Below are 25,075 nucleotides of genomic sequence, written 5' to 3'. Positions count from 1 at the left end.
AATTGCATCAAAATTAGTTCTTAAGGCACAAAACCACACATTTGTGGTAACTCTAAGGTTTATTTTACAAATCAAAGAATAGATTTTCATAATAGACTTGAGAAGAGATTTTTGAAAGTTGATTTTATATCGTTTGGATTAATATTAAGCTTTTGAAGAATTTTTTAATTTAAATATATACTTGGTGGATTTAGATTTTGAAATTAAATTTTTTGTGAGTTTTGTAGCATATTTATAAGTAAAAATTTGATGATTTTTCATTAAAGTTGTTGTAAATGTATGAAAAAATTAAAACCAATGGAGTGATTAGATTAAAAAGTATAAGAGTTTCTGTAGATTATGGTCTTAGAAATTAGAATTTAAAGGACCAATGAAGCTTTTTAAGATATCTATCAATATGCTTATTGGATTGATGTATAATTTTGTTCACTAGTAACTAAGTTGAATTTCAATAATTTTTTAATAATTTTTATCAATTTAATAGTGAAATTAAAAGATTTTAACTTTGAAATATCAATATCAAGGTTAAAAAAAAGAGGCCAAACAACACTTAAGTGGAGTTTAAGAATTATTATCTATTTAATATGTATGATCTTTTTTAAATATTTTGTGCTTGTTGCTCACTTATTTTTTTTTTAAATTTACAAATTTTGAATCAAAATAAGTGGTTCAACCATCAATTATTGAATTTTCAATATGCTATAGGATTTATTTAAGTTTTAGGAATTAATTAGAATTTGTTAAGAATTGATTTAGAATTTGATTAGGATTTAAGATTTTTTTAGGATTTCATTAGGATTGGCCTAGGATTTAAGATTTGATAAAGATTTGATTAAGATTAATAATTTTATTAGAATTTCATTAAGATTTTATCTAAGATTTAGTTAAGGTTCATTAGGATTTTAATTGGGATTTTAATTAATATATAATTAGGATTTGACTTAAGATTTTATTAAAATTAAATAAGATTTTAATTAATATTTTGATTAGTATTTAATTAGGATTTAATTTAGGTTTTAATTATGATTTATTAGGATTTTAATGAAGATAAAATTAAGATTTAATTAGAATTTATTTAGGATTTATTTAAGATTCATATTTTCAGTATTTTTAAGGTTTATTTTTATATTTTTTTATGATTTATTTATTATTTTTTTTAGATTTATCTATAACTTCTTTGTGATTTTTTGTAACTTCTTTTAAATTTGTTTTGGATTGATTAAAGTTTGATTAGGATTATTGAAGGTAATTTAAAGTTTATTTAAAACTATTAGATTTGATAAGATTGTTGTTGCATCTCTATTCACCTTCCATAACTAGGTACTTGATATATTTTCAAGTAAGAATATATATAATATGACAATGGTCCTTTTCAAATACCAATTTTTTGTAATTTTAGGTAATTTTTTCTAAAACCTATTATTGATTCTCTCCTAAATATTTTTACATCAATTTTTCTTCTTATTTATTTTTATTCGAGGCATTTATGCCCCTACAAAGTAAATAGAAGTTTCATCTATTGAAAATAGCATTAAGACTAAAGTTTTTACTACCTTCCTATTATTTATAATTTTTTTCTATTACATCTTTCTATTAGGATTTTTCGTAATAACATCCATATTTTCATTTCAATCATATAAACGTATTATCATAAGATAAAACCAAGAAGTTTTGCAATTAAGAGAAGAAAGTAGATCAAATTCATAATTAAATCTAAAAAGTCTTACTACTACAAGTATGAAAGATGTAAGGATAAATAGAGAAGTTTGATAGAACAAGTTTAAAGTTTTGAAGATTTTTATAGCATATAAAGCTATATCTAAAATTGGATCTTTCTCTATATCCTAATGGATTTATTTAAGTTAGATTTATAGGTATATTTTTCTCTGAGAGTTCTTTCTCTTACTTTGCACATTTCATAAAATAATTTTTACAACTACTCTATGATTTAAATTTATTCTTGAAAGTCTTTACGGTTATATTTGAAAAAAAATAATTGAGACCAAACTTGTTTCTTTATAATAAAGACCATATTCAAGCATCATATAGGCTACTAAATTTTAAAATTTTGTTTGTAATGCAAATTGGAATGATAAAGCCTTGTCAATCAATTTTGATATAGATTAAAAGATAATATCAAAGATTTATTATTGACAATATCAAGAGCAGACTCATTAGAGGAATTTATTGCTCAAGACATTACATGCAACAATCAACTCTTTAAAGAGGCCAAGTACAAAGATTCAATTTAAAAGATATAAATCAAGTCATATCAATAACTTCTAAGTTTATATAAGTTTATTTGTTAAGACCAAAACCTATACAAATTGACATGATATACTTCAAATTTCTTATTGAGTAAGAAAAGACTCAATGCCATTAAGAAGAATTGTACTAATATTATAGAGAATCTAAGCATAGTGCTCAACATTATCCAAAGAAGCAATACAACTACAAAATAATGAACATGGTTATCAAAGAGGATGATGTATTAAAAAATTAATTTTTCTAGCTATAATAAGGACCATACAATTGAAATCTTGTGCAATTCTTAGTAAAGATCCTATCTTCTTCTCACATCCTTTACTTTATTTTATAATAAATTTTTTTTATAACCAAAAAATTAAAAATTCTCAGCCTTAGTAGATTTAAGAGACTCAGCTTCTTTTATAGACAAAAACTTTGTCAAAAAAAAATATATCTTTAGTTAAAAAAAACCAAACATGTTCATACAAAAATAATTGATATTTGTTTATTATCTTTCAGAGATGTCATTTATAAAAATTTCTTTTAAATATAGAAATTAGTGGTCATAGTAGCTTAATAATATTTAATTTCATTAAATTTTTTTTTAATTTAATTATTTTAAAATTATTGTGGCTAAAATAATATAACTCTCAATATAGAAAATTGTAATTTGAATCAGATATAGATATTTTAAATATAATGTCATGTCTTTTGGACTTACAAATGTAACAACCTATTTTTCAACATCTCATAAATGATGTATTTTGTAAATTTCTTAATAAATTTATCATTTATTATCTAAAAAATATCTCAATTTACTTTAAAAATAAAAAAATATTAACTTCATATTCATTATATATTACAAAAACTAAGAGATGTATGATTATATGTCAAGCTAAAAAAGTTTATACTTCATACTACTCAACTTGACTTCTTAGGTTACATCATTTTAAATGATGGGCTTATGATAGATTTTAAGAAAGTTTATATTATCATAGATAGAAAAAATTTTAAAATAATTAATAATATGTAATATTTTTTAAAATTTTCTAATTATTATTAAATCTAAATTAAATCTAAATTATAAAATTAGCCAACAAGTTAGTTATATGTTGCATATGCTTGTAGCTTGGAATACAAGCTAACAATATAGTTCACATATAAAAAACCTATCTTATAAGTTAAAACATGTGTCTTGCAAATTAAACATATGTTGAAAATCCTATAGAACATCATAACCCAACTTTTAGTTAGATAGTATAAATGGAGGCAAGAATGAAATCTTCTTTACTCTTATCAATGCCTTTTTAATCTTTAGTCTTGTTTCAAGATTTTTTAATCTTGTATTTGGCAATAGCCATTCTAGTTCTATATAATACCATCTTTGAGTCATATTCTAATCTTTTTGAGTAATATAATAATATATTTATCTTTTAGTTTTTTGAGATTCATGTCATTGATATAGCTAATTATTCATAATTATATAATATATATGATTTTTATCTTATTAATATTTATAATTATTAATTTAGTTTCAAAATAAACTATATTTATTAAAAATTTAGTATTATTTAGTAACTTCTATTAAACTTTGTAGGATCCAAATCATTGGCTCTTAATTTTTTTGTTATATTCTTTATGCTCTTTAGGATATTATAAGATAATGACTCTAATCTAAAAATCCTTTTGTTTGTAGTCCTTGTGGCTCCAAAGTAATCTATTCTATTGTTTCATCTCTTCTACCTCCTGTGCTTTATTTTATATATTGTTTATCTACTCCAAATCAACTACTCTTATTGTTAGCATGTAAATAAGGGTATAATTGATCTCTCCTTCTATTTGTTGAGTAAATATTAAATATTTTGTTGGCATCAAGAAATATAGATCATATACTAATTAGAATGGTAGTAATTTTGTACAAAAATAATATTGTATAAAAATATTCTTCTTAATTCAATCATATTTCATTAATTAATTTATTGAATACCTGGCCAATTAAATTATTGATTGAATTTGCATATTTTTTATCTTATAAATAATAAATAATAGATTTCTCATATTGCAATAAGAAGAAATCAATCATATATTTAATTATATCAAATAAGAAATTAGATCTTTGATCATTAATCAATATGAATAGCTAACTATATTTGGTGAGTATTTCTTCATACAAAAATTTAGTTGTGACCATAGCAAAACTTGTCCTCAATGTCTTAGCCTCAACCTATTTGATTGTATAATTTGTTGCTATAAATATATAGTAATTATCTATTTTGAAGCCATTCATTTAATGGACTGAATAAACTCTAATTTTTACTTTATAAATATCACAAATATACATAGGTATTCTAGTAAATATCTATATGATTAAATAAAAATAGGTAAAAGAAGATAAAAATAGATGAATTTCATAAGACCTTCTAGAGAAGCTTCCTAAAAGCTTCATAGACAATGCTTTGATTTTATGTGTTTGTAGTTGATTGGTAGGTTAGAAACTTGATCAACAAGTTAACCATGTATTGATAACTTGTAGAACAAGCTAACTATAAGGCACACATATAGAAAACTTGCCTTGCAAGTTAAGATACATATTTTGCAATGTCAACATATTTTGAAGGTCTTGTAGGATATTACCACATTATCGTAATACGTGAAGTCTTGCTTGACAATACTCCAGGCACCTAGCTGTAGAAGGTAGAATAGAAATTATAACAACAAAATCCTAATTCTAATAGAACACTAATAATGCTAAATAAACTTTAATCAAATTTAGAGAAACCTCAAAAGAATTCCAAAGAAACAATAAGAAATCTTAAAAAAAAATTAGAATGATTACAAACATATCTCAAATACATCTCAATTCAACCTTAATTTAATCATAGTTGAAAACTTATTCGACTTCATTCAAACTTTAGGCCTAAAACTAACTAAATCTTAAATCCTAAATCAAATCTTCATCAAATCCTAATCAAATCTTAAATCCTAAACCAAACCTTAAATCCTAAATCAAATCCTAAATCCTAAATTAAATCCTAAACTAAATCCTAAATCCTAAATCAAATCTTAACTAAAATCTAATCAAACCCTAATCCTAAATCAAATCCTAACCAAATCCTAATCCTAATCCTAAATCCTAAACTAAATCCTAATTCTAAATCAAACCCTAACCAAATCCTAATCCTAAATCAAATCCTAACCAAATCATAGTAATTTCTACAACAGAATTAAACCTCAATAACTAATAAATTAACCATTGATATTAACTCAAATTCTTCACACTTATTAGAATCTAAGTTAAATACAAACACAAAAAATTTGAAAAGGATCGGAATTACCAAATAGACGATAACCTCAAAAATGTACTCAAATATTAGCCGGCCTCCTTCTCCAACCTTGATGCCAATTTTCTAGAGCCAATATATCTCTTTTTCACTGATCGATTGATTTCAAAATTCTCATACCTATAGAAAAACAAGTCTAATATCCTCTTACATAAATTTCACTCCAATCCAACTAGTAAATTGCAAGAAATCTTAAAAATCCTCACTAGATCTAAAATTCTACTTTCTGAGACCTTGACTAACTTAAACCTCAATAATCCTCAATTCAATCATTAGATTGAGCTCAAATTCACAACACATATTGAACACAACTATTTCCATTAACTTACAAAATTTCACCTATAGTTCTATTACAAAACTTTTGAAATCACCCAAAACGTAAACCTTATTTTATTTCACAAAATCCAAGTTATCTAAAACATCCATTGACTTTGCAAAGCTCTTACAAAGTCAATACAAATCCAAATCACCCAAAATCAATGCTTATTGAAACCCCATTAAGTCTATTCTCTAACTCTATTCTTTGATTTACAAAAGAGTCCCTAAATCATTATCAAAGCTTGGTTTTGTACCTCAAGGTCTGATTTTGATCTTAGTTCATAACCAGCCTTCTTTGGGTATCAATATTTAGTTTTTGTAAATAATTTTTACTAGAATTTATCCTTAACTTCCTTCTAAAGATGCTTACATTATTTATTTTTCCAATCTATTTTGTTTTGCCTCATTTATGGCTTTGCAAAGTAAGTAGAAGTCACTTTTCTAAAAATGTAGTATTACTACTAAAAGTATTACTACCTCGCTATCTTATATCTATATTTTTTTACTTTATCTTTTAATTTGGCTCTTTTGTAATAAGATCCATATTATCATCTTTCACCATATAGTTGTGTTACATCATGACAACATTGTTGGGGTAGAGAGAATTTACCTCAAGAAAATGCTGGGCTTCTGGCTGTCACTAATTATTCAATCAAGCTTGAAAATAAGGGAAGCCCTAAGTATATATATAATTTTTCTCTTTTTGAATAATTACACCAAATACACAATCCTCAAGTAACCCACAACTTCCAAAATATGATAAAATCTTCTAAATCCTTGTTTATTCTTATGTGGAGATTTTCCCGAACTTCAACACCTCATATCTCTTAATCCGACCGTCCAAACAATCTAAAATTTTAAATGAGGTACTGATGTATTCTTATTAACTTCTACAACAATTTTCAACTACAAATTCATTGCAGATCTTGAGATATCTTGAAATTCCTAACAGTCGCTTCAAACCCTTGTCTTTATACATCCGCGTGCAATTTTCTTCATATCTCACAAAATATAAGCTCAAATGCCACGAAATTTGTATGTATAGCTTCTTAACACAAAATTTCACATTCTCCAAAAAGTTTGAGCCAGAAATTTGTCCGAAAACTCAAGTTATGGCTCCAACCATTACTATAAACAAACCCGCTTACTTAATGCTTTTGATTTGGAATCGTTGCCTTCAACTCCTTACAACTCCTTCATATGAACTCTAAAAGCAATAATTCTTTCGTGAAAGATATAGGCCTTGAAATCGCCATTCCAATCGCACCTTTCGATCTTCAAAAGCTGCTGTAAAACTCCACGTATTCTCAAAAGAATAACAATATGTCTTAAATAAACACCTTAACTTCAAACGGTTATAACTTTTCATCCTAACTCCAAATCCTCTAATTTTTGTACAAAAATTATTCTCCAAATTCTAAACTTTACAACCCTAGCTTTTAATCTCCGAATGCCCCGAAAGAAGAACCCTAATCCCTAATAAGGCCTCGGGCAGCCTCCTCAAAGCCCATTGGGCATAGTATTCGACCAATAGGGATGAAGTTTCCCATTCCTTGCCTTCATCCGACCATGCCTTGCTTTCATCCCTCCCAATTAGCTTCATACTAGTTTAGATTTTCATCCTTAGGTTTCTACCTTTTCCCTAGGTTTCATACTAAACATTTAGGTCCTATATATATATATATATATATATATATATATATATTAATGTCAAAATCAAAAGAAATAAAGAAACAAAGTAAAGTTTCTTATTCCAACTCTATTTAATTTAATTTACTAGCCACTCTAACATACATCTAGATTTATCAACATATAATATGTTTTAACTAATTTTTACACACTGTAAGTATTTAAAGTATGACAATGTCTAGACAAGGCATTAAACAAACCTTGTTGTTTTCCTGGCCGATAAGTGATGATGAACTCGAATCTTAATAAAGACATGCTCCAACGAGCTTGACGACGATTTAATACGCATGTTGACATAAAATATTTGAGGTTCTTGGGATCCATATATACAATGACTAGATTGGAAGTGCCTTCTAGATAATGACGCCATTCTTAAAAAGAATCCACAATTGTAAGAAGTTCTTTGTCGTCAATCTCATAATTAATTTTTGCTGCTGAGAACTTTCTTGAATGAAAGGCTACTGGATGAAGTTTGTTATCTGTTCCCATTTGTGATAAAACAGCACCCAGAGCAAAGTCTAATGCATCTATTTCCATAAAGAATGCTTTAGAAAAATCAACCTGATACAAGATTGGTACAAAAACAAACACTATCTTCAAAGATTCAAAAGCAACTTGTGCTTCTTGATTCTATTAGAGTTTTTTTTTACAAGTCAAATGTATAAGTGGAGCTGCAACTCGAAAGAAGTCTTTGATGAAGATCCGATAGTAGTTGGCAAATCCCAAAAAACATTGGACATCTCTTATTGTTTTTGGAAACTTCTAATCTATAATAGTTTGAATTTTCTTAGGATCCATCATTAGTCCATCATTTGAAATGATGAAACCTAAGAAATCGACTTGAGTAGTGTGGAATATACACTTTTCTATCTTGGCATAGAGTCCTGCATCTCTTAATTTTTGTAACACACGACGAACATGAAGTTCATGTTCTTCTGGATTCTTAGAATAGATCAAGATGTCGTCTAGATAACAGACTACAAAATCGTCCAAGAACTCTCAAAAAACATCATTCATTAAATGTTGAAAAGCTGCTAGTGCATTTGTAAGTCCAAAAGGCATGACGTTGTATTCAAAATATCCATATCTAGTTCGAAATGCAGTCTTTCATTCATTTCCTTCTTTAATGCGTATTAGATTGTATGCTCCCCGAAGATCTATTTTTGTATAGATCTTAGCTTGATTCAACTGATCAAGAAGTCCAGATATTAAAGGTAGTGGATACCTATTCTTGATGGTAATCTTGTTGAGTCCTCGATAATCAACACACATCCACAATGATCCATCTTTTTTCTTCACAAATAGAATTGGAGCTCGTGTCGGAGATTTAGAATACCGTATGAAATTCTTGGCTAGATTTTCTTCAATATACTCCTTGAGTTTAGTCAACTCATTTTGTGATAAACTGTAGATTGGTCCAAATGGCAGTTGTGTTCCTTCTTGAAGATCAATTGAGCAATCATAGAGACGATGTTCTGAAAGTGTATCCGCATTTTTTTTTTCAAATACATCTTAAAATTCTTTATATTGGCTTGAAATGCCACATGAAGTCTTTGCACCGTGAGAAACGGATGTGGCATAAATAATATATGGTGATTCTTTCATAGCAGCATGCAAGAAAGCTTTTGCACCTATAAATACGGGTTTAATTGAACTGGACTTATGACTCTCTACTTGATTAACTACACTGTTAGTTATACTTTTAGAGAAAGTAAGAGTTCAAAAAATCCAATCTATTTGAGGGTTGTATTTTTCTAACCACGATAAACCTAAAATGACTAGATTAGAGGGAGATCTAATGATATTAAATACTACAAAACTATTATGACCATTGATTATTACTTCTATAGGAAGGGTTTCGTGAGTAATATCTCCAGAAGACAATGGACGACCATCTATAACTTCTACATGAACATGTTTAGTTTTCTTTACTAAAGATATGCTATGTCTTTTAGTAAATTCTTCATCTAAAAAATACGCTAAGGCTCCTGAATCTAACAAGGTAGAGACTTTGTAATGTTTAGGTCCTGAAATAATATTAAATGTAAAACAAGGAGAGGGCTCTGAGGAGAGAATAGGACCTTTACTAGATGTTGTGCAAGGTTCCAGCCGCACGGTCCCTATTGTAGCTGGACAAACTCGTTTTCCGACATATTGTCTTCTTTCACAGCCATACTCCTCATTTTGTGATTGCGTCATTTCTTTGGAGAATGTTGAGCAGTGTGCTTTGGTTCTCCATAATATAAACATAATCCTTCTTGATGACGACGAGTCTTTTCTTGCTTAGTAAGACGTTTGAAACGTACTGCATCAATTTGCATATCCTCTACTTCCGAATGTATGTGTTGAAGAAGTGTTGGTATTGCCATTGAATTATTGTAACATTGAGGTCTACTTGTACGGTTCTTAGAATCAAAATTCAAAAAGGCGATTGTTGCACTTCATAGCAAAGTCAATTGCTTGACTCAATGTTTGAGGATTAAGTAAGTTGAGCATTAATTATTTTACCTCATATTGTAATCCATAGAAAAATTGGCTAATAAGTGCAGCATCATCCTACTTGATATCAGTTATAAGTTGTCAAAATTATGAAGCATACAAAATTAATGATCGATTGCCTTGTCGTAAAATATAGATCTTATTGGTTGTAATACGAATTACATCATGTTTTCCATACATGGATCGAAACTCCACCAAAAAAGCCTCTAGATTATCCAATATTAGATCTCATCGTTCAAGAAAAGATGAAAACTACGATAGTGCTGAGCTTGAAAGAAGCGTACCAATGAATTTAACTTACGATCTTGGAGTTGGATAGCTTTGGGGTTGAAGGGCATTCCACCATAGCAGAAAGGACATGGTTTGGTATAGATGTTGAAGCAGCTCCAACCATTTCTATATCTTCACTTCCTGCCAATCTTGTTGCTCTTTGTGGTAGTAAATTGAGTTGATGCATTGCAAGCATTAACTCCCTCAATTGCTCTTGCATTTGTGCCATTGCATTCTTCATTTCAACAAGTTCCGCCATGATAACACTTAGAAAAGAGAAGATGTCTAATATTGCTTGAGACAAATAGAAGAGAGGACTTGAGAACAAAGAAAATACTAAGGACAATATCAGTTTAGAAGAGGGTAATCTGCAACTTCTAATATGCTTATATCTTATCAACAAAAAAAGATAATCCATTCTTAATCAAGATTAGACAAAGCTCTGATATTGTAGGTATACTCTTGTCAATCTGTCAAGGACAAGAACTCGATGAAAAAGCAATTCAGACAAGTAAGCCTTCAATCAAAGAGAGGTAACAAAATATATATAAAAATATATATATATTAAAAGAGAAATTGGAATGGCTATTGCCAAAAGACAAAGAAACTAGAGACCCTTGAAACTAGACTGGAAGCTAAAAAAGAGTTGACAAGAGTGAAGAAGGCTTCACTCTTGTCTCTATATATACTGTCTAACCAGGGGCTATGTGGCAACGTTCTATAGGACCTCTAATATGTGTTGACTTTGTAGGACACATGCCTTGACTTACAAGGCAAGTTTTTCTATGTGTGGGCCACATAGTTAGCTTGATCTTCAAGCTAACAACATGTGTGGCACATGGCCAACTTGTTGACCACGTTTCTAATCCAAAAAGTCAATTAAAGACACCTATGAAGTCAAAGCAGCATCTACGAAGCTTCTAGAAAGCTTCCATATTAAGTATTATAGAATTAACTTACTTTTACTTACTTTTACTTACTTCTACCTATTAGTATATGTAATTACTAGCTTACATGAGTATGTCTATGACACCATATTTCCAGTGTGTACTTAACTAACATCCCATTGAGTTGGTTGTATTAACGTTTGGTTATTGAACTGTTGTTGCCTTTGTAAATGCTAGCAATTTTGGATAGGGTGCTTTCCTCCACAAAATATACATTGAACACTCGTTTGTCTGGGTGATGGACATTTCCTATCAAAATGACCTTGTTTCTTACAATTATTACACCATACATTAGATCTCGTATTAGAAGGCTTATGTCATTTCTCCTTGTCTTTAGTCAAATTTACGGCTAATTCTTCCATCTTTTTTGTAAGATTTAATAACAAGGCTTTATTTATATCTTTAACAGTCACATTTGCAAACAATTCCGGTTGTTGATAGGTTGGCGATGTAAAATAAGGTGTCATTGTTATTGGTGCTATTGCTTGGAGTAGTGTAGCATTAATTGGTTGTTGTAACGTAACATTCTTCACATTTGAAGCAGCCATTTGTGGATAATTATCCATCGAAAAAAAATTCGGTTGTATTTGTTGGCTTCTTGAACTTCGAATCATGGTGGCCCCTACTGTTAACAATTGGTCATAATGACATTCTTCCCATACCTTTGCATGTACCAATGATGCCTCAACCGTAGCTGGTTGGGCCTTTTTTATAAACATTTTTAATTTTGGTGGATGCAAACCATTGATTAATATCAACAATATATACGCATCTGGCATTTGATTATTTGACCATTTACACAATATATACGCGATCCGGCCATAATAGGACTCTACTGATTCCCCCACAAACATCCTGCTATTCATAAAACTTTCTCGAAGCTGATCTTTAAATCCAATTGGTCTAAAATGGATTAGGAAGGCATTCCTCAAGGCCTCCCAATTGAAAAATCTATCCACTAGTTGCCGAATATACCATTCAAAAGCTGTATCTTTTAAAGTTGTTGGCAACCATCTCAATCAAATGTCTTCAGGTCTACCATTATTAGCCACACAGGCTATTAAGAATTGAGATATATTGTGATCGAGATCAGAGCTCGACCAACCATTAAAAGTAGATAATAGTGCCACACTTGTAATTCGGTCTCCTACTACTCCTATTTGTACTACAATTAGTACTTTTGGTACTCCTGTGGCCATTGGTATTATCAATGGTCTCTTTGCTATTTGAATTTGAATTTTTCTTCTTTTGGTTTTACTTGGGCCTATAAATCCTTTTTGTTGTTCTTATAGGAAATTTCTTATACGTAATCGCTCTTGTCTTTCTTTTGCTTGTCGATTAATTCTTTGATAATCCTCCCCTTCATGATTATCACTCATAATCTTTCATTTTTCTTTACAAAATCAATACTACCTTGAATTAAAACTCACAAATTTGTAATCCTAAAATTGGTTCTTCTCATGTTTTCATTCAACATATAATTCCACCTCCCATACAATTAATTTCTAACATTTCATATTGTTATCATTTCTCTGGCAGGGGTGCCAAAACGTTATTCTCGTTGTATTCAAGCTTCAATATATCAAAGCAATTGAACTAATAGAGGTGGGTTTGAACATGGAAAAAGACTGTTTATATGAATTGGGTCTATTAGTATCACAATTGATTGTATTCTAGCTACCTAAAATCAATTATCAAACTACAAAACACCAAGGCTTACTACTTCCATCTTAATTCAACATATAATCCATTCTATGACTATCAATTCAACAATACTTCTATATTCTTATCAATTCATCTCCCAATTACTATCTTTGCGGTTTTTATATATTCAATTACTGATCTCAAGCTTACTTATTATATTTAGTTTCTCAATTCATCACACAGAATTCAATATCTTCATTTAATACAACAGAATTTGATAATCTCAATTCTCAAGGTCACAAAATTTCTCCAAAATGGAGTCGTGTTGTAACACGACTATATGGTGAAAGATGATAATATGGATCTTATCATAGAAGTGCCAAGTTAAAAAAAAAGGTAGAAAAATATGGATAAAACATAAGAAGATAGTAAAACTTTTAGTAGTAATACTGCCTTTTTAGAAAAAATAGCTACTATTTACTTTGTAGGGCCAAAAATAAGGAAAAATAAGGTAGATTGGAAAAATAAATAATATAGACATCTTTAAGAGAAAGTTAAGAGTAAATTCTAATAAAAATTACTTAAAAAAACTAGATGTTGATACCCAAAGAGGGCCGGTTATGAACTAGGGTCGAAATCAGACCTTGAGGCACAAAACCAAGTTTCGACGATGACTTTACGACTCTTTGGTAGATTGAAGAGTGGATTTTGATAGCAGATTGGATAAGGTTTCTATAAGCATTGATTTTGGGTGATTTGGACATGTTATGACTTTGTAAGAGCTTTGCAAAGTCAAGGTTTGTTTCGGATGACTTGGATTTTATGAAATAAAATAGGATTTATGTTTTGGGTGATTTCAAGAATTTTGTACTAAATATATAGGTGAAATTTTTTGGATTTATGGTTATAGTTGTGTTCAATATGTATTGTGAATTTGAACTCGTTCTAACGGTTGAATTGAGGAATATTGAGATTTAAGTGTGTCAAGGTCTGAGAAAGTAGAATTTTAGGTCTAGTAGGGGTTTTTAAGATTTCTTGGAATCTACTTGTTGGATTCGAGTAAAACTTATATGAGAGGATATTAGACTTGATTTTCTATGTGTATGAGAATTTTGAGATCAATCGAATGATGCAAAGGAGAGATATTAGCTCTAGAAGATTGGCATCAAGATTGGAGAAGGAGGCCAGCCTATACCCAAGCACATTTTTGAGGTTATCATCAATTTTGTAACTCCTATTGTTTTTAATTTTTTTTTGTACTTATTTTTTACTTATTTTTTTAGAAATGTGCAAAATTTGAGTTAAGATCAATTGTTTATTCATTAATTATTGAGGTTTAAATTTGTTATAGGAATTATTAGGATTTGGTTAGGATTTGATTTAAGATTTAGGATTTAGTTACGGTTTGGTTTAGGATTTAGGATTTGGTTAGGATTTGATTTAGGATTTAGGATTTGGATTAGGATTTGATTTAGGGTTTAGGATTTGATTAGGATTTGATTTAGGATTTAGGATTTGGTTAAGGTTTGATTTAGGATTTAGGATTTGGATTAGGATTCGATTAAGGTTTGATTTAGGGTTTAGGATTTGGTTTAGGATTTGGTTTAGGATTTGGTTAGGATTTGGTTTAGGATTTGGTTGGTGGTTGGTTTAAGATTTATTTAGGATTTGATTCATGATTTAGGATTTTATTAGGATTTAAGATTCAATTAGTTTTGGCCTATATTTGAATGAAATTCAATAGGATTTTAACTAGAATTAAATTAAGATTGAATTGAGATGTATTTGAGTGATATTTGTCATCCTTTTAATATTTCTTTAAGAATTCTTATTGTTTGTTTGAAATTTCTTTGAGTTTTTTTTAAATTTGATTAAGCTTGCTTAGCATTATTATGGTCTAATTAGAGCATTTTTAGTATTCTATTAGAATACTAACAATTTTCTAATTAGACTATAATAATGGTAAACAAACGTAATCAAATTCAAAACAACTCAAAGAAATTTCAAACAAACAATAAAATTCTTAAAGAAATATTAGAATGATCACAAATTTTACTCAAATATATGTCAATTCAACCTTAATTTAATTCTAGTTAAAACCCTATTGAATTTTATTCAACTTTAGACCAAACCTAATTAAATCTTAAACCCTAATAATTTCTAAATCCTAAGTCAAATCCTAAACAAATCTTAAATTAAACCCTATTCCAAATCCTAAATCCTAATTCAAATCCTAAACAAATCTTAAATTAAACCCTATTCCAAATCCTAAACCCTAAATCAAACCCTAACCAAATCCTAAATCCTAATCCAAACCCTAATCCAAACCCTAATCCAACCCTAAATTCTAATCCAAATCCTAAACCCTAAACTAAACCTTAAATCAAACCCTAACCAAATCCTAGTCCAAACTCTAATCCAAACCCTAAATCAAACCCTAACTAAATCCTAAACCCTAATCCAAATCCTAATCCAAATCCTAATAATTCCTATGACAGATTTAAACCTCAATATCTAATGAATAAACCGTTGATCTCAATTCAAAATTTGCACACTTCTTAAAAATCAAGTTCAAAACAAGCAAAATTTTTTTGAAAAGGATCGGAGTTACCAAATTGACGAAAACCTCAAAAATGTGTTCGAGTGTTAGCCGGCCTCCTTCTCCATTCTTATTGCCAACCTTCCAGAGTCAATTTTCTTCTTTGCGCCATTCAATTGGTTTCAAATTTCTCATGGACATAGGAAAACAAGTTTTATATCCTCTCACACAAGATTTATTCCAATCCAACTAGTAGATTGCATGAAATCTTAAAAACCCTCACTGGACCTAAAATTCTACTTTTTGAGACCTTGACTCACTTAAACCTCAATATCTCTTAGTTCAACCGTTAGATCAAGCTCAAATTCATAACATGTATTTAACACAACTATAACCATGAATCCAAAAAAATTCACCCATAGATCTGCAACAAAACTCTCGAAATCACTCAAAATATAAATCCTATTTTATTTCATAAAACCCAAGTCATCCGAAAAAAAACTCAACTTTGCAAAGCTCTTACAAATTCATATCAACTCCAAATCAACCAAAATCAATGCCCATAGAAATCCTATCCAATCTTCTCTCAAACCCCACTCTCCGATCTGCCAAAGAGTCCTGGAGTCGTCGTCGAGACTCGGTTTTGTGCCTCAGGGTCTGATTTCGACCCTGGTTCATAACCGGCCTCTCCGGATATCAATATCTAGTTTTTCTAAGTAATTTTTTCCTAGAATTTATTCTTAACTTTCTTCTAAAGATTCCTATATCATTTATTTTCCCAATATACTTTGATTTGCCTTACTTATGGTACTACAAAGTAAGTAGAAGTCACCTTTCTAAAAGACAGCATTGATACCTTTTAATTTTTCTACTCCTTTGGCTATTAATTATATTTCTAAGATAATTTGTTCTAATACTTTGAACTAAGATATCTTAAATTGTAATAATCTCCACACTCTTTCACCTATTAATCGTGTTACATCACGACAACGGTCAGTCCAAAGTCATATTCCACAATATTCTAATCACAATTTCAACAATACTTCACTCAATCATAATTCTTCATAAACAAATGATAAAAGCAAAGAAAACAAAGAGGTAGCACCAAGCTTACCCCGGCTTACGACTCTCACAGTCTGGCCCCCTTGGCTTACGACTCTCATGGTTTGGTCCCCCGGCTTACGACTCTCACAGTCTGGTTCATTGGCTTACGACTCTCACAGTGTGGCTCCGATCTCTCTTTCCTCAACCTCTTTATCCTATCAAAAAGATGATTTGTCAGCCAACGGATTCCAAAGGTTATGACCCTTTGAATTCTTAACCATTTATTCCATTAACAATCTACTATTACCAACTAAACTGCCTAACTATAAGTCTAATTCTCAAGGTTGTCAATAACCAACCAATAACTTACCACAAAATTTATTTACCTATTTTATAAGCAAATATCAAAGAATAATGCCAAAGAAAAAGAAGGAGTTGAGTCTTATTCTATTATAGTTGAACAAAAAGCAGTTAAGGCTAGTTTCCTACCAACTACAGAAATCATGATTAGGGGAATTGAAGCTATCAAAAAAATGACTGGGTGGAATGATCCTATTGATGCTATTAGTATTAAAGCATTTTTATATGAAGACAAACATGATCATGATTTACATGATGCTATGGTTGAGGGAAAAAGAGGTAGAACTATTCATGAGGAGGATGTTGAACTTAGAAGCAAGAAGAGATCTCCAAGTAATAAAGAAGTTTATGAAGGAAAAAAGCTTGTTAAGGTGCCTTCTTCTACTCATCCTGGAGATATATCAATACCAAAGGAATGGTGGGAGAAAGAAAAAGAGAAGGAGAAGAATGACAAATTAAAATCCAAAGTCGAAGCTATTATGGTAGAGGCATTGGATACTCACACAATTAAAAAAAAAAAAAAAAAAAAAAAAAAAATGGCGAAGTACTTATTCTTAAATGTGACCATAAGATTAATTATGGCTACAAAAAGGAACAAGAAATTGGCTTTAATGAGATTCAAGAAAAAGAGATTGAAGAAATAGAAAAGTTTTTCAATGGAAAAATGGAAAATGAGATTTTAGAAATATTTGTTGGAATAAATATGAATAATGAAGGGGTTATTATGGATACAACATGTATCCAAAATCAAGGTGAATTTGAATATGGAGGAGCACAAGGCTTAATAAAAGAAGTCCAGACCATCCAAATTCAAGAATGCATAGTTGAAAAAATATTAAATAAAAAGATGGTTCACAAGGATACAAAGGTACTTATTTATACTATTAACTACAATTTTAAGTGTGGTAAAGAAAAGAAGGTGGATTATTATCATTTATTTTGGACAAAAATAAAGCTTGAAGAGCTTGAAGATATGATTTTAGCTTAAATTGTTTATGACTCTGAGAAAAAAATCATGTCTAGGAAACTTTTTGATAGGAAAAAATGGTCTATTGATATCAATCAAAAATAGATATTGAGCGTTTCAAATAATATGGAAGATATGTGAATAGAGGTTTTTAATGGTACTTTAGAATACCAATATAATACATAGAAGAAATTTTCTTAAAGACAATTTGAGTCATATATAGTTGTAACAATGTAACACAATGAAACACATATATTTTGAGAGTTAGATGGTACAATGTTGAAGATACCTATAGTTGGAAAGTAGATAAAGGCATTTAATAGAAGAGATGGCAAATTTATTTTAAGTGATCTTCCAAATTTTAACACATTGGGTTTACATCAAGTGAAACATACAAAAGAAATGGGAATAATGAAGTAAATAGAGATGGTCACATTGGCACATGCCGGAGGATGTGCAGGTTTAGAGGGGGTGGATGTCGTACTGTAAATGCTTACAATATGTAAAAATTAGTTAAAACATATATATGTTAATAAATCTAGATGTGTGTTGGATCCGCAATGATCTGCAATGAATTTGTGGTTGAAATTTTTTATAGAAGTTAATAAAAATATATCAGTACCTCATGTAAAATTTGAGTTTGTTTGGACAGTCGGATTAGGAGATATGAGCTGTTGAAATTTGGAAAAATTTCCACATAAGGATATACAAGGTTTTAGAGGATTTTATCATATTTTGAATGTTGTTGGTTACTTGAGGCTTGTATATTTGGTATAATTGCTCAAAAGGAAAAATTTATATATAAACTTAAGGCTTTCTTTATTTTGAAGCTTGATTGAACGATTAGTGACAGCTAGAAGTCCATCCTTTTCTTCAGGCAAATTCTCTCTACCCCGACAACGTGAACGGGTTTAGGTTTTCATACTAAAAGAATCTTGTGACGCTTAGCAAATTCTGTCTAAAAAGCAAAGAGATGCTCTTGAATCTAATAATGCTAAGGTTTTTAGTTTTTGAGAGCCAAAAGATAGAGGAATAGTAAAGCAATGGGCAGGCTAAGCAGAAAGAGAAGAACTTGATTGTTGTTGTGGTATTAAATTGTCCAGCCGCACGGTCCCTATTGTGGCTAGGCATCTTTGTTTTCTTGAACAAATATGCATCTTGTCTTGACAATGCATTGATTTTGCTTCTTGGGGCAGTTTTCAGCTCTATGGCCTTCACTGCAATACAAGCATAGTCCTTCTTCCATATGCTACTTTTTTTCTTCTAGAGTTAGGAATTTGACACATACCGCATCAATTTGCATGTCTTCCATCTTTGAATGTGAATTCAGGCTACTTGCTAACATAATTGGAGAGTGGTGAGCCGTATGTTGTCTTGAGTATTGATCTCGGTGACGTTAGAACATGCGATTATTGCACTTCACAGCTTGACTAATCATGGCTTCATTGAGTGTTTATAAAACGAAAAGAGATAATAACAAATCCTTCACGTCATCCCTTAAGTCCAAATAAAATTGATTCATCAATGCTTTCTCATCCTAGTTGATGTCGCACGCTAATTATCTGAAATTTGATGCATAGACTGACACGAAGCATATCCTTTGTCATAGCGACCAGATCTTTATTGTAGCCCATCGTGCCTTGTCATGTTTGCCAAATGCTTCCATAAACGCCTCCAAAAAAGTTTCGAAGTTGTTCAAAATTGATGATCTTTTCTCAAACAAAAGGAGGAAACCATGATAGAGCTTGTCCCATGAGCAAAGTTTCAACCAGTCCAACACGTGACTCCTCTATCGGATAGTGTTTAGGCTATAAAGCTATTATCAATCTAATTTCATTAATAAAACCTCAAAACTTAGAATGTGTACCATCAAACTTGTCTGGAAGGCTAATTCGAGGCTCTTTTTGTTGTAAAACCAATAGTCTTTATTGAACTAGAAGCAAAGCTACTTCTCTTGGTGTTGAAGCTTGAGGTTGGTGAATCCTCGATTGTGCCATCCCAGATGCTCCATCATTATGAAGTCTTATAATGACTCCTTCAATCTCTATAGTTCTCTGTAATAACATAGCAAGAATATTCATAATGGTGTCTAACTTGGACTCCAAACTTTCAGTCATACTAATATCTTCACCTCCGGCCATTCTAAGAGAATGAAAAAAATGACTCTACAAGAAAGCAGTATTGGTTTAGAGGAGGGTACTCCACAACCTCTAAAATGCCTTAAAACCTTCAAGAAGAGAGGTAATCTACTCTCTCCAAGAAAGATAAGACTCCAATATTATAATAGAAAAAATATCAATTTAAAAGAGGGTAATCCGCAATCTCTAAAATGCCAACACCTTCAAGCAGAGGGATAATCCACATTCTAACAAGAAGGAACTAGCTCTGATATGAAAGACATGTGTATTCTCGACAAATTATCATGAATTTAGAATACTGACTGAAAATCTAAACAAGAAATTCAAGAAGAATCAACAAGAACTAGATTAATCAGATGAGTAGAATAACAACACTATAGAGGTGAGCTAGAGCTCCAAGAAGTGTATTGTCAAGATTGAGGATCTCCTCAGTCACGGCTCCTATATATACTATAAGTTAGGAAGCTTCTCAAGTAGCTTCCACAAACTAGGAAGCTTCTCAAGCAGCTTCTACGAGCTTGAAAACTTCTCAAGTAGCTTCTACAAATTACAAAGCTTCTCTAGAATCTTCTAGAATCTTCTACAATTTCATATTGTATGTCTTTGACAAAGGGACATGACATCTCAATATTTAGACATTAGAGATGAGAAAAGATTTTAACATAAATCTCAATGACATAGTTTTGGACAAGTTTAGATTATGAAGTTTAAGCCTTTATATGCTCTTCTAAGTCATGTTAATGTAATAAAGCATGTAAAATAGCAACTCTTAGATTATTGTAGCCAATTCCAATATCTACGACATATTGGAAGTAAATGACTATGGATCTCATTACGTGTTTACTAGATACATGACTTGTCAAATCTACAACCTTCCATTGTCAAATAAATGAGCAAACAGAGCATGCAAATCAGACCTTGAAAGATATGCTATGAGCATTTATAGTGGTTCATCATATTGGGATGAATATTTAATGCCCTTCGAGTTTGCTTATAATGGTAGTATTTAAGCAAATACTGATCATTCTTCATTTTTTCTTAATATTAGTCAACATCCAATTATGCTAACAACTCTCCATCATTCCATTGATAGCAACAACCTGACAATAGAGGAATTTACATAACAGCTTACAATAACCTTATAAGAAACTCAGCATTGCATTCTTATTATACAGAATTAATAAAAGTAGTATCTTGATAACCATCGATAACATAAGACCTTCCAAAAGGATAATCAAGTGTTACTCTTCAATGCCAACTTCCCATTGGCTATATTAACTCAATTTCGTAAACTAACACCTTAATAGCTTGGACCTTTGTGTATTTTTGCAGTGATTTTTGATGTCACATATCGCCTCAAGCTCCCACTACATATTCGTGTCTATTGAGTCTTCCATATTTTACAATTGAAGGAATTTCATATCAAGCCAAAGCGCTTTTTGGATTGATACCAACCACCACCACTAGCAATTGTAATTGATGACCAACAAGAATATGAAGTGGACAGCATTTTGGAGCATTGCTACCTTTGTTGTGGCAGTGAACATCTATATGAGTGTAAAATTCACTCTTCAACTCAATTACAAGATGGCCTCAATTAAGAATTGCTTGTAATGGGTGATATGAAGTAGAAGTAGCAAAAACAAGAACAAAAAATACAAAATACAAAACAAGTGGAATAAAAGCAATCAAATAATTGTATACTACTAAACTAGTCACAATCTGTTCACTAAGTTTTCACCTAATAAAAAATAAAAATTTAAATTTAAAAATATATTTTTAAAAAATTAATTTTTTAAATCTTTTCAATGGTGTAAGAAACATGTAAATCCGAGTTACTATGAGTAAGTTATGAAGGTTTGAAAAATAACAAGTAAATAAATGAATGATTAAGTAAATAATTTTATTTCAAGGATAACTTGCTTAAGAGATCAGGAATTCAAGCCTCACCAAGGCTCACAAGTAGTGTATATAGATTTTTTAGAGAGTCCATGAGGCCTTAGTCTTATCTTCCTAACTACCTTCAAGGTACTACAATCCATATGGAACTTGTGCACATTCCTTCTTACAAGGACTAGACTAGTTACTGGTCCTCCTACTTTCTACTAGTAAAATCAATAATTTTATATTTTTGACTTCACCATGATATTTAAAAATACTTAATTAACCTATGAACTTCTTGTGGCCTTCAAATCTTACTCCATTTCTTCATAATAGCTTCCAAGGTGGTAAAACTCATTTTTACCAAAGTCTTGAAAATTGCTCTAAAAATTCCTAAAAAAATCTAAAGATTCCTATAATAGTTTTGTAATACTAATATCAGTTTAAGACTATTATTTCTTATCTTGGTGATATTTATTATAATAAAATAAATTTAAATCTACTATAAATCCTACTTTCTATATAACCAACTAAAATGATATGAGGTTCTTTTTCATATTTCTTTTAACTACTAACTAAAATTTATAGTTTTTCTTATAAATAATATGTATAGATAGAAGGTCAATATAAATATTGATCTTAGTAAATATTCCTTAATATTCAATAATAAATAAAAAATACTAAACCAACGAAGATAATTACCTCTAAGACTTACTAAGACTCCTTAAATTCATTATTAATATTATTCTCCTTCATTTAACATCCTTTTAGTACATCTTCACCTAAAAATTGTAATTTTGGCACTCTACATGCATTCTTTTGTCTTAAAACAACTAGTGAGTCAATTTGATGACTCACAGTTCATAACTTCAATACAAAGTTCTTTGGAAAGGTTATTCCATTCACGATGCAACATGAAAACCTACACAAAACCTCAGCCATTGCCAAGAGACAATTTGGAGATACCATTAGGAGCAAAACAAAGATGTTCCACATTAATAGAGGAAGATTAATTGTAATATGGTATAAATAAGATAATTGTAAGGATAGTTAGACCTATGGAAGTTTGTAGAATTTGGGATTAGATTAGTGGACCAAGTAGGAGCTACCATAAAACATTCTAGAAAGAATTTAGGGCAGTTATTTAAATAAGGTCTACCATAGAACCTTCCCAAAAAGGCTTAAAGAAATTATTTAGGTGGGGCCAATGATAGAACCTTCAAAAAAAGAAATTAAAGGAGAATTATCTATGTGGAGTCCACTACCTAGGAACATTCTAGAAGGTCCAAGGTAATAAGAGAAGGTATAAATAGGACTAGCCATAGCCTTTTGGGACATCTAATCAGATATGGCTTTTAATCTTTTTTTTTAGTAAAATTTGGTTTTTCATCTTTCTGTTCAAATCTATTCTAATTTTTTTTTTCGTTTGCTTAGTTTTGGCTTTCATGTCTTATTTTGTTTAATTCTATTTAGTTTTATTCTGATTCAGCCTGTCCTATCTTCTAATGAGGTTTTAAGTTACTAAGGATTAAAAGGATCTTAGACACTTGAGATAGATTGGTCATGTTTCATAAGATGTACTAAGAAGCACTTGACAAAGAGAAAGAAGTTCAAAAAATATAACTATTGCCTCAAAATTTTGTTTTTTTAAACTAAAAAGAACTAAAGAATATTTTTGTCAATTTTTTCTTTGTTTTGTTTCTACAAAAATTACCTCTCATCAAGTCTATCTTCTTTTTGCTTTCTTCCCTTTTTGTCACTCACTCCTTCTTTTCAAACATCAATCCATTTTCATCCACTATTAACATCATTTCTTCTTTCTCCTTTGTGGCTTTAGTCTTCTCAATAGTTATAATAGTGAAAGCATGTGAAAAGGAATTTTGCAATATTGTACTTATATTCTCAAGACTTCTGAGAGCCTATCATTTGTATTTGATTTCAAACTTATTTGGAAAAGCTTATAAAAACGTCGATAGAATCCATGCAAGCAAGATATGGTGGCACCAAAAAGGAGTGGATTTTTTTCCATTGAGTTGAAACTCTTTAGAAAAAAAGTCCACCATTGATCTTTTGTACATAATCAATTTTATGGTTAGTCTGATGTTAGAAGAGGAAAATGACACAACAAATGATGAAGAAGAAGATGACAACAACAAGTCAAACATCAAGGAGTTTGAAGTCATGGCTGAAATCACAGAGTTGCAGTAACTTGAGGATGTAATCAAAACAAGGGCTTGACAATCTCACAAACCTTTGTGAGGCTTTGTTGATAAACTTGACTTTGATAAATCCAACTCCCTTGTTAAATCTCCCTCAATCTTTGTTGCGGCTATAAAAGAAGTTGCCGCCAGTCCCACTCTGTTCAAAAAAAAAAAAAAAAAAAAAAAAAACATTGGGCTTAGCAATCCCTACTGACATTGCTAACATGTAATTTTTTTTGTCTCATTCATATATATATATATATATATACACATAGAGTTTAAATAGGTCCTCCTGTGCCTGCTCTCTGACAAGAGTATCAAGGCGTGGGAAAAGCTATTATCTCAAAAGAAAAGTTATTCCAATGCGACTGCTAAACCACATACGAGTAAATAAAACACAAAATAAAACTCAAGCACCTTGTCCAGTGGCACACCCGGCACCTCCATCAGCATCGTCAAACCCAGCGGGCTCCGATGACCGACCCGCGGGACCAGTACGATAAGATGACACGGCAATAGAGGGTGACGTGGCAGGGAGCCCCACCCAAGGAGGATTGCCACACGAGCCCCAGATAAACGTGAACGAAGATCAACCGTTCCGGTCACGACGAGTGGAGCGAGAGCCTGCGCAAGTGACACTGAAATGAACAAAAGGGCCACTTGGTTCAGCGAAGTAGCTTTGATGAAGAGTGCCCTGCTGCTGCGCAACCATGGCTAGGAATGGATGAGCGTTGTGAGCACAGCTTTGGGTGGTGGAACAAGACCCTGGATAGACGGAAGGTGGGCAGGAGAGTGAGAGGACGAGAGAAACGGCAGGAATAGAAAAAGGATCAGCCACCCCGGAACGCACGGACAGGGAAATGGAATTGCAAAATGCATGACAAAGAAACATATTGCAGGGCAGTGGAACGGTAATGGGTGCAAGCGCTGCACCTTAGTTACCACCACAGACGCTCCTCTTTGTTGGCGAGGCATTTCTAAGCTTAGACC

This window comes from Physcomitrium patens, chromosome 22 (genome assembly GCF_059467195.1).
Source record: "Physcomitrium patens ecotype Gransden chromosome 22, ASM5946719v1, whole genome shotgun sequence".
Classification (NCBI taxonomy): domain Eukaryota; kingdom Viridiplantae; phylum Streptophyta; class Bryopsida; order Funariales; family Funariaceae; genus Physcomitrium; species Physcomitrium patens.
This window is presented reverse-complemented; position numbering follows the sequence as displayed.